This window comes from Anolis carolinensis, unplaced genomic scaffold (genome assembly GCF_035594765.1).
Source record: "Anolis carolinensis isolate JA03-04 unplaced genomic scaffold, rAnoCar3.1.pri scaffold_11, whole genome shotgun sequence".
Lineage (NCBI taxonomy): Eukaryota > Metazoa > Chordata > Lepidosauria > Squamata > Dactyloidae > Anolis > Anolis carolinensis.
The window spans coordinates 20,737,271-20,751,329 of record NW_026943822.1 but is presented as its reverse complement, the minus strand read 5'-3'; the positions used below and the strand labels follow the sequence as shown (position 1 = coordinate 20,751,329).

Here is a 14,059-nt window from a genome sequence, read left to right as displayed (position 1 = left end):
TAGCCTTGCAGCTTCAAAGCCTGGCTGCTTCATACCCAGGGGACTGTATTGTTGGCCAACTTGATTACCATTGAATAGCCTTGCAGCATCAAAGCCTGGCTGCTTCATACCCAGGGGACTGTATTGTTGGCCAACTTGATTACCATTGAATAGCCTTGCAGCTTCAAAGCCTGGTTGCTTCATACCTAGGGGACTCCATTGTTGGCCAACTTGAATAGCATTGAATAGCCTTGCAGCTTCAAAGCCTGGCTGCTTCATACCTAGGGGACCCCATTGTTCCCCAACTTGATTACCATTGAATAGCCTTGCAGCTTCAAAGCCTGGCTGCTTCATACCCAGGGGACTCCATTGTTGGCCAACTTGATTACCATTGAATAGCCTTGCAGCATCAAAGCCTGGCTGCTTCATACCTAGGGGAGTCCATTGTTGGCCAACTTGATTGCCATTGAATAGCCTTGCAGCTTCATAGCCTGGCTTCTTCATACCTAGGGGAGTCCATTGTTGGCCAACTTGATTGCCATTGAATAGCCTTGCAGCTTTAAAGCCTGGCTGCTTCATACCTAGGGGACTCCATTGTTGCCCAGCTTGATTAGCATTGAATAGCCTTGCAGCTTTAAAGCCTGGCTGAGGTCACATAACTCAAAATTCATATTATTTTTGTGTGTCCATAAATATATGCCAGTCTTTCGTGCATCCCTTTGGTCCCCCTTCTCGTAAGCTTCCTTCTCATCCAGGCCAAGTTTGGATAGAAAAGAGATTCTCTGCCTTCCTTTGAGTGTCTTTGGGCCTCGGGGACAATAATGAGCCAAGCAGGAGATGACAGATGGAATTGTAGGTTGGGCAGTTAATCTTCCCTCTGGGTTTCCGGAATCCAATATCCCATCAGTCACCGGGCTTTCTTTCTCCGCCACCCTTCGCTTTAGGTTTAAGAGAGGATGAGAAATGCCAACTGTCAGTCTCCGGGAACTGACATCCTTTGTTAGCAGTAAAAATCAAAAAAGAAGAGGGAAGAAAAAGCAGGGCTGGAGAAAGTTAACTTGTGGATGACAACTCCCAGAATCCTGGGAACTATCATCCAAAAAGTACTGTATATACTCAAGTATAAGCCTACTTTCAGTCCTTTTTTTAAGACTGAAAAAGCCCCCCTTGGCTTATACTTGGGTGAGGGTCCTGGTTGGCTTATATTTGGGTCAGCTTATACTCAAGAATATATGGTACATTTATTATTTTTCCCTATTATTATTGATATTACTACATTTATTATTTTACTCTATTATTGTTGCTACTATTACATTTATTTTACTCTATTTTTATTATTATTAATAATAAATTTATTATTTCACTCTGACATTATTATTATTATTATTGAATTTATTATTTTTCTCTATTATTGTTGTTACTATTACATTTATTTTACTCTATTTTATTATTATTAATACATTTATTATTTCACTCTGATCTTATTATTATTATTATTATTCAATTTATTATTTTTCTCTATTATTGTTGCTACTATTACATTTATTTTACTCTATTTTTATTATTATTATTAATACATTTATTATTTCACTCTGATCTTATTATTATTATTGAATTTATTATTTTTCTCTATTATTGTTGCTACTATTACATTTATTTTACTCTATTTTTATTATTATTATTAATACATTTATTATTTCACTCTGATCTTAAAATTATTATTACATGTATTATTTTTCTCTATTATTGTTGCTACTATTACATTTATTTTACTCTATTTTTATTATTATTAATAATACATTTATTATTTCACTCTGATCTTATTATTATTATTGCATTAATTATTTTTCTCTATTATTATTGGTATTATTACATTTACTATTTTTCTCTATTATTGTTGCTACTATTACATTTATTTTACTCTATTTTAATTATTATTAATAATGCATTTATTATTTCACTCTGATCTTATTATTATTATTGCATGTATTATTTTTCTCTATTATTGTTGCTACTATTACATTCATTTTACTCTATTTTTATTATTATTAATAATGCATTTATTATTTCACTCTTATTATTATTATTGCATTTATTATTTCACTCTTATTATTATTATTGCATTTATTATTTTACTCTATTTATTATTACTTGTATTATTTTCCTGTACTTATTATTATTATTACATGTATTATTTTACTCTATTATTATTAAAAGGATACATAAGCACATTGACATTGAAGAAGATGAGAATAATGATTGGATCAGAGTTGGACAGTCTTATCTTAAAGCATTCTCTCCTGACGTTTCGCCCACATCTATGGCAAGCATCCTCAGAGGTTGTGAGGTCAGTTGGAACATGTTTAATCTGATTATGTATTGCAGGTGGATGTATTTGTATGAATTTTATATGTTGTACGTCACTTTGAATCCCACCCATAGGAGAAAGTGGGATAAAAATAAATTAAAAATTATTATTATTATTAATAATAATAATAATAATAATAATAATAATAATAATAATAATAAACAAGACAAGTGGAGTTTATGTATCTGTGGAATGATATCCAGGGTGAAAGAAAGAACTCTTGTCTGTTGGAAGCAAGTGTGAATGTTGCAATTGGCCACCTTCATTAGCGTTGAATAACCTTGCAGCTTCAAAGCCTAGCTGCTTCCTGCTTGGGGGCATCCTTTGTTGGGAGGTGTTAGCCGAAACTGTTTGTTTCAGCAGCTCTTTCATAAGAAATTGCTTAAGGGGGAAAAAGGCATTTCAGAATGTGCTGCACTCTTTCTATATTGATCTCTTTTTCAAATGCTCCTGCTTTTAATTCTATTGCTCCTTTAATTCTATCCTCACATTTTTAAAGCTGTGTTTTCTTTTTGTCTCGAGTTTTTGGGGAAAAGGCAAGTAATAAATACCAGCATTTAAACAGTACAATGTCTGGAGACTTTTGGAAACAGTAATCCTAAAAAAAAGAAGATTTCCAAGGTCAGGACAAAGCAGGACATAATATTAAAGCTAGACCTGGGAGAACTAATTCTTATGACATTAATGGGATCTGAGAGAAGGAAGATTTGCAAGGCTTTGGGATTTCAGGATGTCATTTGGTTGGATTTACGGCTCAGTTTTGTACGTTCAAGGCTCTTCCCTTGTCACCATAAGTGACAAGTGTCACAATAAGTGAATAACTGGGAAATAAAAATGAGGATGTTGGTTAGCAAGGCACTACTAACCTTGAATTAATTCAATTGCATCAGCGATTATGATTTGGAAAGCAATAAACAACTCATTGTGTCCGTCAGCAAATTATGTGAGCTAGGAATCCAGAACTATGGAGTAACTATTTCATATTTTATTTTATCATTGTTTTGTATCTGATTTTGCTGTGAGCCGCCCCGAGTCCCCTTCAGGGGAGATGGAGGTGGGATATAAATAAACTTATTATTATTATTATTATTATTATTATTATTATTATTATTATTATTATTAAAGCTTGGAGTCATGACTGAAAGCAAACTTGGGGAAAAAGAAAGTGCAATGTCTGGACTGAAAGGACAAAGTTGATTTGGGTTGTTGTGTGTTTTCCTAGCTGTCTGGCCATGTTCCAGAAGCATTCTCTCCTGACGTTTCACCCACATCTTTGGCAGGCACCCTCAGAGGTAAAGTTGATTTGGTTTGAGAGCATATATAAGAGGTAAAGGTCCATATTTTTTTTTGCACTCTGGATTACGGATTTTGGAATAAAATTTGGAATAATAATGTAACTTTATTCCACTGTATTAACATAGTTGGGCACTACTTTACCTGCCACGAGAGAATGCTGGGATATGTAGTTTTGCAAGGTTTTTAGTCTTCTTTGCTATAATAATATTATAATGTAATAAAATATAATACTAATAATAATACCATATAACAACATTAATTATATATTATATATTACATATAATTTTACTGATAATATTACAGTATAGTGGTATAGTTTAATATAGTAATATATAATGCTAATATTATGCTATGCTAATAATATAATATATTGTATGTACATATAATTTGTAAGCCACTCTGAGTCCCCTTCGGGGTGAGAAGGGTGAGAGATAAATGCAGTAAATAAATGTAATAAACAAATAAATAATAAATAAATAATTTTTAGACTTAGGCTTGCCCAAAGTTTGAAATGACTTGAAGGCACACTACAACAACATTCCTAATTAACTTGACTATCTTATTGGCCAGAAGCAGGCCCATAATTCCCATTGAAATCCTGATAGGTTTATGTTGGTTAAAAATGTTTTTCTTTATTTTTAAATATGGTATTTTTCATTAGTTGTTGTTGTTGTTGTTTGGCACTACAAACTAGATATGTACAGTGTGCATAGGAATTTGTTCATATGTTTTTCAAATGATAATTCGGCCCCCTGCTTAAAAAGTTTGAGGACCCCTGGGTTAAACCCTTGTGCCGGCTGGACTGCTGATCTTAAGGTTGGATTGCTGACCTGAAGTTAGCCGGTTCGAATTCACAAGATGGGGTGAGCTCCTGTCTGTCAGCTCTAGCTTGTGGAGACAAGAGAGAATCCTCCCAGCAGGATTAACTGAGAGTCTACTGTATATAAAATTAATGCCATTTCTGTGCAGAAAAATATAAAACCCAAGTGCGATTTTTGCCCAGATTTTCAATCCGTTCAGGGTTCTCCGCATTGACAGAAAACGTAGTTCAATACGCAGTAATGCTATGTAGTAATTACTGTATTTACGAATTTAGCACCAAAATATCACAATGTATTGAAAACATTGATTACAAAAATGCGTTGGATAATCCAGAACGTTGGATAAGTGAGACTCTACTGTACTAATAATATATATAATAATAATGTAATTTAATACAGTATATATACTACAACTTATGATAGAGTACAATATATTATATAATACTAATAGTATAATATACTGATAGTGTATTATATATTGCGGTATAATAATATAGTACAATATAATAATATTGTATATTATATATTACTAATTGTAATATTTGTACAGTACAATATAGTAATTTATTACCAGTATTGTACTATGCTAATAATATAATATTGTATGTAAACTAGCTGTGCCCGGCCACGCGTTGCTGTGCCGTTGTCTGGTGGTGTTGGTGAGAAATTGTTGAGGTAGTGGTGGTATTGAATGTCTGTTGTATGGTTGTCTTTATGTTTAGTATGCACACTGAAGTGGATTATATGGCAGTGTGGAGTCAAGATAATCCAGTTCAAAGCAGATAATATAAGATTCTAAATGGGTTATATAGATGTGGAAGGGCCTTGAGTCTACACTGCCATATAATCCAGTTAAAATCTGATAATCTGTGGAAGAGGCCTAAGTGAGACCTAAGTCTTCCTGTCCCCTGGGCTGAGGAGGTTTGCTAGGAGACCAAGTGGGCGGAGCTTAGCCTTCTAACTGGCAGCAATTGGATAAAAACTATTATTCCTCTCCCTGTAATTAGGACTTTATTTTTCTTTTCTTTTTGTTGTATGAACGTAGAGGCATGGATGAGGGGTTGTGCTGCCAAGTTTAGTGTTTCTGGGATGTGTAGTTTTGTTGTTTTGTCCTAGGCCGAAATTTCATTACCCTTTTATATATATAGATAATAATGTAATTTAATACAGTATATATACTACAACTTATGATAGAGTGCAATATATTATATAATACTAATAGCATAGTATACTGATAGTGTATTATATATTGCGGTATAATAATATAGTACAATATAATAATATTGCATATTATATATTACTAATAATATTACAATATATTTGTACAGTACAATATAGTAATTTATTACCAGTATTGTACTATGCTAATAATATAATATTGTATGTAAATTTAATTTGTAAGCTTCTCTGAGTCCCAGGTGGCATATAAATGTAGCAAATAAATAAATAAATTGAAGAACACATTTTCCCGATATTTTGACTCTTTTTTTCCCCTCCTAATCAGGCAATTTTGTACACGCTCTTTTGCAAAATGCTCCAAGCCTCATTAATATAATGATGATAAGGGCTGTTTTGTATATGCTAATCTGGGTTGAGAGCTGCTTGGGCTTTGAGATGATCTCCTTCCTTGCCCTTTCGCCCGACAGAAATCTGCATTGATAAAATGCAATGGCAAGAGGGGAAAATAGGGGGAGAAAGAGGAAAAAAAAAACCTCACTTGATCTTCAACCCTTGCTGACAAGCAAAGCCAGAAGCTCACGGAGAGATTGCTTTTTATAACTCTGATGAGAAATTAGCCATGCAGGGATGTGCCCTGGGCAGAGTTTGCTGCTCTGGGCCGGATAAAAGAGCAAGGGAAGAGCCAATGCCGTCTCTCTTTACCTTCCTTTCCTTCCTTCCTTCCTTCCTTCTTTTCCTTTCCTTCCAGATCAATCCCCTTTTTGCTTTGTCATTGGATAAACAGAGCCAGGATTTCTTTCCCAGTCTGTTTTCCCATTCAAACAGAGAAGCAAAGAAAACACTTGAATGCCATGGTTTAATCCTACGGAGCCTTGGGATATATAGTTTGCACTCTTTGTAGAATACTGTACAGTATAGAATAAATGTTCATTTTTTTGTTCAACAATAAATGTGAATTCTTCTTCATGGAAAAATAAGACATCCCCTGAAAATAGTACCTAGAGCATCTTTGGGAGTAAAAAATAATATAAGACACTGTCTTATTTTCGGGGAAACACGGTAGCAGTTCAAAAACATGCAAATGTGAGTAGATCAATAGGTACCGCTAAAGACCATGACTGTATAGCATTTCTCCATGGCAGACAAAGTGGTGTCAAACTACATTAATGCTACAGTGTAGATGCATCTTTGGTGCATCTACACTGTAAAGCTAAAGACCATGACTGTATAGCATTTCTCCATGGCAGACAAAGTGGTGTCAAACTACATTAATGCTACAGTGTAGATGCATCTTTGGTGCATCTACACTGTAAAGCTAAAGACCATGACTGTATAGCATTTCTCCATGGCAGACAAAGTGGTGTCAAACTACATTAATGCTACAGTGTAGATGCATCTTTGGTGCATCTCCACTGTAAAGCTAAAGACCATGACTGTATAGCATTTCTCCATGGCAGGCAAAGTGGTGTCAAACTACATTAATGCTACAGTGTAGATGCATCTTTGGTGGGTTTTTGAAAACACTGGATTTCAAAGGCACTATCCAAGGTGCTGAATCTGGAGACAGTGACTCCATCTAGGCTGCTGCTACTATAATGCAGATGGACTATATCAGTATATATATAAAAGAGTGATGGAATCCTGGCGACCGACAAAACAACAAAACTACAGGCCACCCAACCTCGAAATTTGACAACACAACCCATCATCCACAGCTCTAGGTTGATACAACAAAAAGAAAAGAAAAATAAAGTCCTAATTACAGGGAGAGGAATAATAGTTTTTATCCAATTGCTGCCAGTTTGAAGGCTAAGCTCCACCCACTTGGTCTCCTAGCAACCTACTCAGCCCAGGGGACAGGCACAGTTAGGCCTCTTCCACACAGCTATATAACCCATTTATAATGGACTTAATGTCAGGGGAAAACCTTTACCGTAACTACCACCAATTCCTCAATACCTTATTTCCCATACCGCCATACTTCGCCACAGCAACACGTGGCTGGGCACAGCTAGTTCTTATATATATATATATATATATATATATATATATATATATATATACACACACACACACACACACACACACACACACATACATACATACATATATGGATATATATATTGTCTCTTTCTCTTTTTTACTGTTTATTATTATTATTATTATTATTGTTGTTGTTGTTGTTTATCTCTATAATAATACTATTACTTCCCCTCTCCTCTTTTATGTCACTTGGGTTGGCACCACTTCAGTTTGGTCGTCATATAATATGTAGTCTGGTCTGTCTCATTGTCACTATGTTTGTGCATCACAACTGTAAAATCCTTGAGAATCTGGACTAGAGGCCAGAGTGGATTCACCGCTCCACCAGTATCGACTGACACTCGGTGATGTATTTCTCACTTGGATTGGAAAAAAAAAAAGTAACACCAAAGTGATCGCTGCCCCGAATATCGGATAAGCAGTAGTGGTGTTGTTGTTGTGTTCTTGTCTTGCTGTATCTCGTGTCCAATGGAATCTGGCACCCGTCCACTTGGTAACTTTGCCTCGATGCCTGATGATCCGATTTCCGTGGGTCCAATTGGCAAAGCGGGTGATGCGTTTCGTAGAATGGGGCTGAATTTGATACCACCTGTTTGGCTGCCTTCCTTGGCAAGGCATGAAAGGCCGGTTTGCTCTGTTACACAACGTGCGCCTCTTGCAAGCAAAGAACGCTCCTTTCTTCATATTTAATGGATGTGTTTGACATGGTTTTAACTCTATCTGCCGGAATCCTATATCAGATTCTTCGGGCACTGTCGAATGCCTGTAAGAGCCCTTGCACACAAAAAATCCCATAATATCTGCTTTGAACTGGGTTACCTGAGTCCACACTGCCATATATTCCAGTTCAAAGCAGATAACGTGGGTTTTATTCAGATGTGTGGAAGAGGCCTGAGTTGACCCTATTTTGTCATGGCTCAATGCTATGGAGTCCTGGGAGTTCTAGCTTTACAAGGCTTCTTTCAGCTTGTCCCAGGATCTTGTAAATTAAATTAAAATGCTGTCAATCTGCAATAATTGATGCTCAGGCTTTTAAGTAACTGTCTCGTATGTTTTTCTGTTTATTGCTGGAATGTTTAACCTGCTGTTAAATTTTATACATGAAATGCTGTTATGTTTTTGTTTGGGCTTGTCCCTGTGTAAGTCCCTTTGGGGAGATGGGGCTGCATATAAGAATAAAAATTATTATTACAGTAGAGTCTCACTAATCCAACACTCGCTTATCCAACATTCTGGATTATCCAACACATTTTTGTAGTCAATGTTTTCAAAATATCGTGATATTTTGGTGCTAAATGCGTAAATACGGTAATTACAACATAACATTACTGCATATTGAACTACTTTTTCTCTCAAATTTGTTGTCTAACATGATGTTTTGGTGCTTAATTTGTAAAATCATAACCTAATTTGATGTTTAATAGGCTTTTCCTTAATCTCTCCTTATTATCCAACATATTCGCTTATCCAACATTCTGCTGGCCCGTTTATGTTGGATAAGTGAGACTCTACTGTATTATTATTATTACAGTAGAGTCTCACTTATCCAAGCTAAACGGGCCGGCAGAACCTTGGATAAGCGAATATCTTGGATAATGAGGAGGGATTAAGGAAAAGCCTATTAAACATCAAATTAGGTTATGATTTTACAAATTAAGCACCAAAACATCATGTTATACAACAAATTTGACAGAAAAAGTAGTTCAATAGGCAGTAATGTTATGTTGTAATTACTGTATTTACGAATTTAGCACCAAAATATCACAATATATTGAAAACGTTGACTACAAAAATGGCTTGGATAATCCAGAAGCTTGGATAAGCGAGGCTTCAATAAGTGAGACTCTACTGTATTATTATTATAATTATTATTATATTAATTATTATTATTATTGTTATATTGCTTTTTTGATTTTGTGTTGTACTGTACATGATTATTTATTGTATTGTTTAATTGCATTATGATATGTTGTTTTTATATTTTGCTATATTGTATTGTCCTGGGCATGGCCCCATGTAAGCCGCCCCGAGTCCCCGTTGGGGAGATGGTGGCAGGGTATAAATAAAGTTATTATTATTATTATTATTATTATTATTATTATTATTATTATTATTATTCATTCTACAACAGATGCAGCCTTAGGGCCCTTCCACACAGCCATATCACCCAGAATAGCAGGGCAGATAATCCACATTATCTGCATTGAACTGGGTTATCTGAGTCCACACTGCCATATAATCCAGTTCAATGTGGGTTTTATACAGCTGTGTGGACGGAGCCAAAGAAATCAATGCCTCCATTTCATATTTAGTGGAACATAAATATGTTAATGGAGCCCCCGGTGGCGCAGCGGATTAAACCACTGAGCTGCTGAACTTGCTGATTGAAAGGTTGGTGATTCGAATCCGGGGTGAGCTCCCACTGTTAGCCCCAGCTTTTGCTAACCTAGCAGTTCGAAAACATTCAAATGTGAGTAGATGAATAGGTACTGCTCCGGTGGGAAGGTAACATCGTTTCCTTCACGACATGTCCCAGCCACATGACCTTGGAGGTGTCTATGGACAACGCTGGCTCTTCCGCTTAGAAATGGAGATGAGCACCAACCCCCAGAGTTGGACACGACTGGACTTAACGTCAGGGAAAGCTTTTACCTTTACCTTTAAACATGTTAATACATTGAGCCCTGGGTTCCAGGATCCCTGTGGATATCAATATCCATGAAAGCTCATTGTATCCAATGGCAAAAAAGGCTAAAGACCTATTAATACAATTCCTAGGATGGCATAGCATGGAGCCTTGGAAGATAAAGTGACATCAAATTGCAATAATTCTACAGTAAGGTTGCACCCATATTAAACAATGCCCAAACTCATGCCATCCACAATATTTACATTTTATAAGTTTGGATTGAAGTCAGGAGCCTCTCCCAAAAATACAGGAGCCACTCCTGAATTTCTAAATTATTCTTATAGTTTATATTATTATTTTATTATGACACAGCAAACAAGATAGATATGCTGGATTTCGTATCGCAAAATCACAAGTCGAACACTTCCCAAGTGTCTAGGACTGTGTGATGTATTTTTGGATGATGCACGCAGATCCCAGTAGGGTAGCCTTTTGCATTATTATTATTATTATTATTATTATTATTATTATTATTATTATTATTATTCTATTCCCATTATAATTCTATTCTGAATTTTACTAGGTCCCTCTTATCTGGGTATTTTAATTTTAATCTAATGATTCCATCTTTATATTGCTGCTGCAGTCCCCTCACCTATGAAGTTTGACTGAATTGTATTGCTGGTTGTTTGATATTATTACTGTTGTATTAACTTTTGTTTTATTATCTTATTGTGTTTTAATCTTTATATATTGTTGTTACTTTTGTAACAACGTGAGCCGCCCTGAGTCCCTGCGGGGAGATTGTGGTGGGTTATAAATAAAGTTTTATTATTATTATTATTAAATGGTAGCTACGATAATGCAAAACCCAGCCTACATTTTCCAGAATAAAGCGAACACACGTATTTGTACTCGATGTTTTAATGGGCTGGGACTCATGATCTGGGGCAAGCCAAGGCAGGAGTGGAGGAGAAGCCCATCTGTCTGTTTGTGTGTTTTGTTCAAAACAGATCATTTGGCCCTGAGCTCTGAGCTGTCCATTAATAACCCTGACAGCTCCTCTCCCGCCTGACGATAATGAAGGTGTTACTTGGGGAAGCTTCGAGCAAGCCATCCTTCTTGACGGGGCCCAGACATCTCAATGCGAGCTTGTCAACTCCCTGCCGCCGAGAGAAATAGAAAGAAAGAGATGGGGAGAGGGTTGGTAGGGGCTCGCAGTGTTGTGTTGTTGTTTTACAATACTCCTTGCATCCATTTCTGGGTGCCTGTCACAGAAAAACAATCCGTTTGTCCTTACATGCCTTCAAGTCGACTCTCACTTCTAGCATTTCCTTGATAAGATTTTGCATTACTTCCCTCTGAGGCTGAATCATAGAATCATAGAATCATAGAATAGTAGAGTTGGAAGAGACCACATGGGCCATCTAGTCCAACCCCCTGCTAAGAAGCAGGAAATCGCATTCAAAGCACCCCCGACAGATGGCCATCCAGCCTCTGCTTAAAAGCCTCCAAGGAAGGAGCCTCCACCACGGCCCGGGGGAGAGAGTTCCACTGTCAAACAGCCTTTCTCACAGTGAGGAAGTTCTTCCTGATGTTCAGGTGGAATCTCCTTTCCTGTAGTTTGAAGCCATTGTTCCATGTCCTAGTCTGCAGGGCAGCAGAAAACAAGCTTGCTCCCTCTTCCCTATGACTTCCCCTCACGTATTTGTACATGGCTATCATGTCTCCTCTCAGCCTTCTCTTCTGCAGGCTAAACATGCCCAGCTCTTTAAGCCGCTCCTCATAGGGCTTGTTCTCCAGACCCTTCATCATTTTAGTCACCCTCCTCTGGACGCTTTCCAGCTTGTCAACATCTCCCTTCAACTGTGGTGCCCAAAATTGGACACAGTGTGATTCCAGGTGTGGTCTGACCAAGGCAGAATAGAATAAGGGGGAGCATAACTTCCCTGGATCTAGACGCTATTCCCCTATTGATGCAGGACAGAATCCCATTGGCTTTTTTAGCAGCCGCATCACATTGTTGGCTCATGTTTAACTTGTTGTTCACGAGGACTCCAAGGTCTTTTTCGCACACACTGCTGTCAAGCCAGGCGTCCCCCATTCTGTCTCTTTGATTTCCATTTTTTCTGCCGAAATGAAGCATCTTGCATTTGTCCCTGTTGAACTTCATTTTGTTAGTTTCGGCCCATCTCTCTAGTCTGTCAAGATCGTTTTGAATTCTGCTCCTGTCTTCTGGAGTGTTAGCTATCCCTCCCAGTTTGGTGTCATCTGCAAACTTGATGATCGTGCCTTCTAACCCTTCGTCTAAATCGTTAATAAAGATGTTGAACAGAACCGGGCCCAGGACGGAGCCCTGCTGATGGCACTCCACTTGTTACTTCTTTCCATGATGAAGACGACGCATTGGTGAGAATCACCCTTTGGGTTCGTTCGCTTAGCCAATTACAGATCCACCTAACCGTAGTTTTGTCTAGCCCACATTTTACTAGTTTATTTGCCAGAAGGTCGTGGGGGACTTTGTCGAAGGCCTTATTGAAATCCAGGTAGGCTACATCCACAGCATTCCCTGTATCGACCCAACTCGTAACTCTATCGAAAAAAGAGATCAGATTAGTCTGGCATGACTTGTTTTTGGTAAATCCGTGTTGACTATTAGCAATGACCGCATTTGTTTCTAAGTGTTCGCAGACCACTTCCTTGATGATCTTTTCCAGAATTTTGCCTGGTATCGATGTGAGGCTGACCGGACGGTAATTGTTTGGAGAGAGTGTGACTTGGACAAAGCCACCCAATGGTGTTCCATGACTGAGTGGGGATCTGAATCCTGGTCTCTATAGTCCTATTCTAACATCTAAAGCAGTGGTTCCCAAACTTTGGGCATCTAAGTGTTTTGGACTTCAGTTCCCATCATTCCTAACAGCTGGGTGTTGAAGCCCAAAACACCTGTCAGCCTAAAGGTTGGGAACCACTGATCTAAAGCATTATACAATGCTACCAATATAAAAAAAAAACCTCTAAAATCAGGACAGTAAATAAATAACAACACTTAGAAAACAGAGGAATTACAGACAGGAAACAATCAGGGCCAGCTAACACCTCCCAACAAAGGGTTCCCCTAGGCAGGAAGCAGGAAGCTTTGAAGCTGCAAAGCTTTTCAATGCTAATCAAGGTGGCCAATGGCAATATCCACACTTGCCTCAAACAGAGGAAGCAGCCAGGCTTTGAAACTGCAAGGCCATTCGATGCTAATCAAGGTAGCCAATGGCAACATTCACACTTGCCTCAAACAGAGGAAACAGCCGGGCTTTGAAGCTGCAAGGCCATTCAACGCTAATCAAGGTGGCCAATGGCAACGTTCACACTTGCCTCAAACAGAGGAAGCAACCAGGCTTTGAAGCTGCAAGGCCATTCAACGCTAATCAAGGTGGCCAAAGGCAACATTCACACTTGCCTGAAACAGAGGAAGCAGCCAGGCTTTGAAGCTGCAAGGCCATTCAACGCTAATCAAGGTGGCCAAAGGCAACATTCACACTTGCCTGAAACAGAGGAAGCAGCCAGGCTTTGAAGCTGCAAGGCCATTCAACGCTAATCAAGGTGGCCAATGGCAACGTTCACACTTGCCTCAAACAGAGGAAACAGCCAGGCTTTGAAGCTGCAAGGCCATTCAACGCTAATCAAGGCGGCCAATGGCAACATTCACACTTGCCTCAAACAGAGGAAGCAGCCAGGCTTTGAAGCTGC

The 14,059-nt window shown here is 37.9% G+C and overlaps 1 long non-coding RNA gene across 1 annotated transcript in view; it reads left to right on the top strand.

Moving 5' to 3' along the window:
- LOC134293990 (uncharacterized) overlaps positions 1 to 14,059 on the top strand; it is a 136,983-nt gene that overhangs the window by 69,338 nt on the left and 53,586 nt on the right. The gene's annotated exons all lie outside the window — the stretch shown is intronic.